Below are 4,894 nucleotides of genomic sequence, written 5' to 3'. Positions count from 1 at the left end.
TGTTCTGAGGAAGGTAAGTCAGAGAGGCTTAAAAATGTGTGTGCTGTAATGCCAGTGTAATGTATTAGCCAGTTTATTTTTAGATCAAGCTAGCTGTACAGCAGGAAGAGAATGGATTGCTTTTTTGTATTGTTATTGCTTCCTCATTTTCCCAATATCAAATCCCATATTTTTCCCCAAATCCACTTTGTTTTTTGAATTCTAAATTTAGCATGCTGTGCTTTTACCAGTGAGATTGTAGATGTAAAATCTGTCAAAGGAAGGGTGGGTTTTTTGTGGGATTCTTGAGGTTTGGAGATACTTAAGCAGCTCAGGTATTACAAATATTGCGTGAAGAGCTTCCAGAAGACAGTAGAAAGGAGGGGAGGTTATTGTAGAGGAGTTGCTTAACTGGTTTCCTTAGAGAAAGATACTTTTGTAATTATGAAAGTTAAAACCAGCATCACGTTGTTAAACAACTTGCATAAAAACATTTACTTGGATGCTGATTCTTCATATGAATAAACTGTGAAGGCATTTAGGCCCTAACTTAAGCAGGCGTGTTTTACTTTAAGCACAGGCTTAAGCACTTTGTGTAATACAGGTATTTTCCTCAAATAGAGCTATTAAAAATAATGTAATTCTAGGTTCTTGTGCAGCTGTCCTCATCTGACATCCTGAACCATCTCATGCTTTTCTTGCAGCACTTTCAGCAAGCTGGCTAGCAGCTATCATCTCATGTTGGCATCTCTGGGTGTGACGTAATCCAAGAACAAAAATCTAGATCCAGTTTTACCATGTCATCAATTTTTCTGGCACTCCTTTGTTCATAAAGCACCAAAATGTAACTCTTGCTTTCAAATTCTTTTGCTGAGTTCAATGTGATAATGAATGTGAAGGGTTTGCATGGAGGAGGCAAAACTTTTTTCTTTTTTCCCACTCTTTTTTTTTTTTTTTTCTCCAGGTTCACACCAGATAGGCATTTTTTACAGCCTGAAAGGGGATGTTTTCTTTTGTTAATAGCTTACAATCAGATGAAAGGACTCATCACTCTATTTTAGTGCTCCACCACATGGCGTGTATCTTTTATAAATTACAGGCTGGCGTTGTGTGCACTGGGGGAGAGAAAGGTTGGTTTTCTTGCTGTGAGCCATCCTGCCTAATTGTCGTATGCAAATAAAAGCAATTATAAGGCTTTTAGGGTGAAGGGATGACAGCTGAGTTTGGCAGTTGAGGAGGCCTCACCCACCTTGTTGTCATAGCAACAGGGAGGAAAAGGACAAAATGGTGTGTATACAGTGGAAACATTTATTTTGGTTAAAGAATTAAAAATACATATACCACTGTTATCATGAAACATCAATATGTGTAATGAATGGGTTTGTTTAAAACATTACAGAAATTAAACTGTATTTATTCCTTGGCCCTTTAAATGATCCTTGTCATCTAACTACCATTTACAAACCATCACTTGTGATTTTATCTGCTACTTTTAAAGTTATGAACAGATCATAACAATCCATTCAATAATTAGGAGATTACAAGTTTCTGTGTTTTAGCACATCTATTTCAATGTTACTAGACCCAGAGCTGCATGAAGGAGAAGGACATTCAGTGGTGTGTCCGTGAAGGGGAAACAGTGAAAAATAATAACCTATTAGCAGTCCATAAAGTTCAATATAAAATATGTTTGTGCTAAAGTGTTAAACAAGTAGAACAAATAGCGTGCTAGTAGCATACAAAATTAAAACGAGTCACAAATGGATATTTTCTATGGCAATTTATTTCACAATTACTCTTGTGGAAGCTTTCATGAATTAAATATGAGTTCTATCTTGAAATTAGGTGTTATAAGGCTAAATTACAAGAGGCAGCCAGTAATTGAGGTGGCTGAAACACGGGGTCTAGTGAACTAATCTCTTGCCGTGTCACGTGGCTGTCCTCTCGCCAATGGGAAACCTCCCCATCACAAAAACAGAGGCAGCTGAGAAAAATTGATTTCTCATCTGAGCCATATTTGATAGCTTTTGAAATCGAAAATTGAAATTAACTAACCTAAGCCCCGTCGTAACAAAAGAGCAAATTAAATATGCAACATGGCTTCCTATTGGCAGCAAGAGGGCCTGCCAAGGTAAATTTGTAAATAGAGTTTAAGATGCAATCCTCTTCCCCTCCCCCCTCCCCCCCCTTTTCCCTTTCTCTCAGTGTAAAAGTATAAGTCTGCAATGGCTTTATAAATTATTTATAAAAAAAAAAAAAAAATTCATCAGCTGCAAATGGCTACTGTGGTTAAGGTCTTCCATGGAGAAAATCATTGCATTAGAAGAGCTCATTAAATAAAGCAGAATTAAAATAATCCACAGTCATCCTTGAGGTTGGAATAAACTGTACATGAAGAGACTATGTTTTCTTCTAAAGAAAAGTTTTATGAATGGAAGCTTACAAAAACAGCAGCAAAAAACTCCCCAAAATCAGACCGGTCATTTAGACTTTACAGATAGTGAGAGCTCAAATACACATTTTTATTCTTTCTTTTCATTAACCCCAAACAATAATGGCATAATGGCTTTTTGAGCTTGGTGGAGTATCCACATGCTTGCCTTTTGTCTTGCTTTTACACATCCTAACATGTTACAAAGGATTCTGACAGTGAATGCTAATGATTCAAAAGGTGCTTCTGCAGAGCTGTGGATTTACAGTGGGATTCCCTGAAATGAAGGCAGCCAACAAAATCAGTGATGCCATGCTCTAAATACTGTTTTCTGTCCTTTTAAAAGGAGGAGGGGGGATAGAATCAAACACAGCCAAGACATCAGCCTTCAGCATTCCTCTCTTACAGGGTTTCTGCTTTTCTCTGCCCAGATTTGCATGGGAAAACAAATGATTTCATTCCAATACTTGAGTAGAAACATGTATAAAGATATAGAGCCAGATCCCTGTCTGCATAAATCAGGATAGCTTTAACTTCAGAGGATTTATGCTACTCTACATCATCTGAAGATCTATCTCATGAAATTGTTCCACTTTCCTGCCGAGGCTGTTCAGATCTGAACTGTATAAAATCTAGTGACAACTGTAATGGAGGATATTACACTTAGCCTGTCTGTCATCCCAGGGATCTTGTAAAATCATTTTCTGTTCTAATTTATTACTTTTAGTGTCAATCAGCTGCCGACAAGCTGAGTAACATCATTAGGCATTGAGTTCATCTACTCAGCACTTTTTAAACGCAGTTTAAGTAGTTGTCTCATTATGTGTAGTAGGACTGAAAGTCAAGGTTCAAGGAGTTTTCCTTTTTGGGAGAGATATTGTTGAAGTCTGTACTATTATCTTTGAAGGAAAAAACCCAGAAGAAAATAGGTCTTTTTTTTTAAGGGTTTGAAGGAATGAAAAGAAAGTAGTAAAATGCAGTAAAACTCACTGTAGAAACTTTGGTTCTGATTTCCCACTGCTTTACTTTAAATTTACCTCAGATACGTGAGTTGAAAGGTGTGAGGATGGAGAGAGGCAGTGATGAAGCGGGGATTTTGTATAATGTGGAGCTGATGGCTTCCAGCCATGAACTAATAAGTGGTTGGGGTTCATGTCCTAACTGAGAGCCTGCTATTGCTGTGCAGAGAATATAATGGATGGAAATAAACCGTGTACCAATCCTCTAATAGAAAAACATTGATTTCAGCAGCCCCCGAATAGAGCATGATTTTATTTAACACTATTATACATCCAAAGTAACTCCGCAGCACTGGATGTGGCAAGGTGAGAGTGAAACTAATGTAAATTTGATTGGAATAATTTTCAGGGTTGTTTTTAAAATAAAAATGTGTGTGTCAAAAAATGTCAGGGCAGACAACAAAAGCCCTCCAACTTCATCCCCTACTAGAAACCCGAGGGCTTGACTTTGGGCTAGATCCTGAAGAGGGGCCTCCTGGCTGTCCCTCAGAAGCTCCCTCATCCCTCAGCCACTTCTCAGCAGCGGTACATGTCAGAAGATAGTGTTCCCGTGTCAGTCTTCATGTTTCTGCTTCATTTGAATATGGTTCTTCTGACCGTGTCCTGATAATAAACCACTTGCCTTCGGAAGCCCCAGAGCTGCTGACTTGTACTGACTCAAGGACAGCTAAGAGTGGTGGTCCTTTCCAGGAAGACCCAGTCAGTGGGTGTAACAAGAAGCCAAAGTGAGGAAATACGGTGCTAGGCTGGGTGATCACCATGTGCTTTCTCGCTGTAGCAGGCAGGACATGGATATTTTCATGCCCATTTCTCATATAGTTCTGTGTGTGATTAGGGAGACAAAGAAATCATCCTGTATCAGTAGAATGTATTTTAACAAAATTTAGGTGGAGAGGCTATGTGCAGCCTGGAACAACTGGTTAAACTGGTGGAAGGAGGTCAGGAAGGAACAACTTCTCTAGTGTGAATGATTGTTTAGGGTACTGCTATTTCCTTACATTGTAGGGGAAGAAGAACAAGTATAGTTACATCATATAGAAATATCATAGAGAAATTATACTGTATGTTTTCTGGAGGATGCTGAGAATATGCTCCTTTGATGGAGTAGTGGAAAATATTTTCTAAGTTGTTTATTGTATTCATGCTGAACTGATTATTTCAACAGGGAATGTGAGACTTAGTTACATTAATTGTGTCTTAGTGTGGCTGAAGGTTTTTCTAAACACGTTTTATTTATTTTATAAAGAAAATGAAGTTTTTTATCAGTCCTATCTAAAACTTTTGGAACACAACCATTCCTAATTCATAATGGCATAAAATGTGTGTGGTATAATGTTTCGGTTAAATATAAATGAATAAGGTAATACGAAAAAGTAAGTAAGTTGGTAAGAATTCCCAGTTCATATAAAATTATTATTGGTTTAAAGTCCAGGCCCCCTCCCCTCAGTAAACTGCTTTATATTAC

Source organism: Tyto alba, unplaced genomic scaffold, assembly GCF_018691265.1.
Source record: "Tyto alba isolate M040663 unplaced genomic scaffold, T.alba_DEE_v4.0 Super-Scaffold_41, whole genome shotgun sequence".
NCBI lineage: Eukaryota > Metazoa > Chordata > Aves > Strigiformes > Tytonidae > Tyto > Tyto alba.
The sequence above is the reverse complement of the archived record's forward strand: the minus strand, read 5'-3'. Positions refer to the sequence as shown.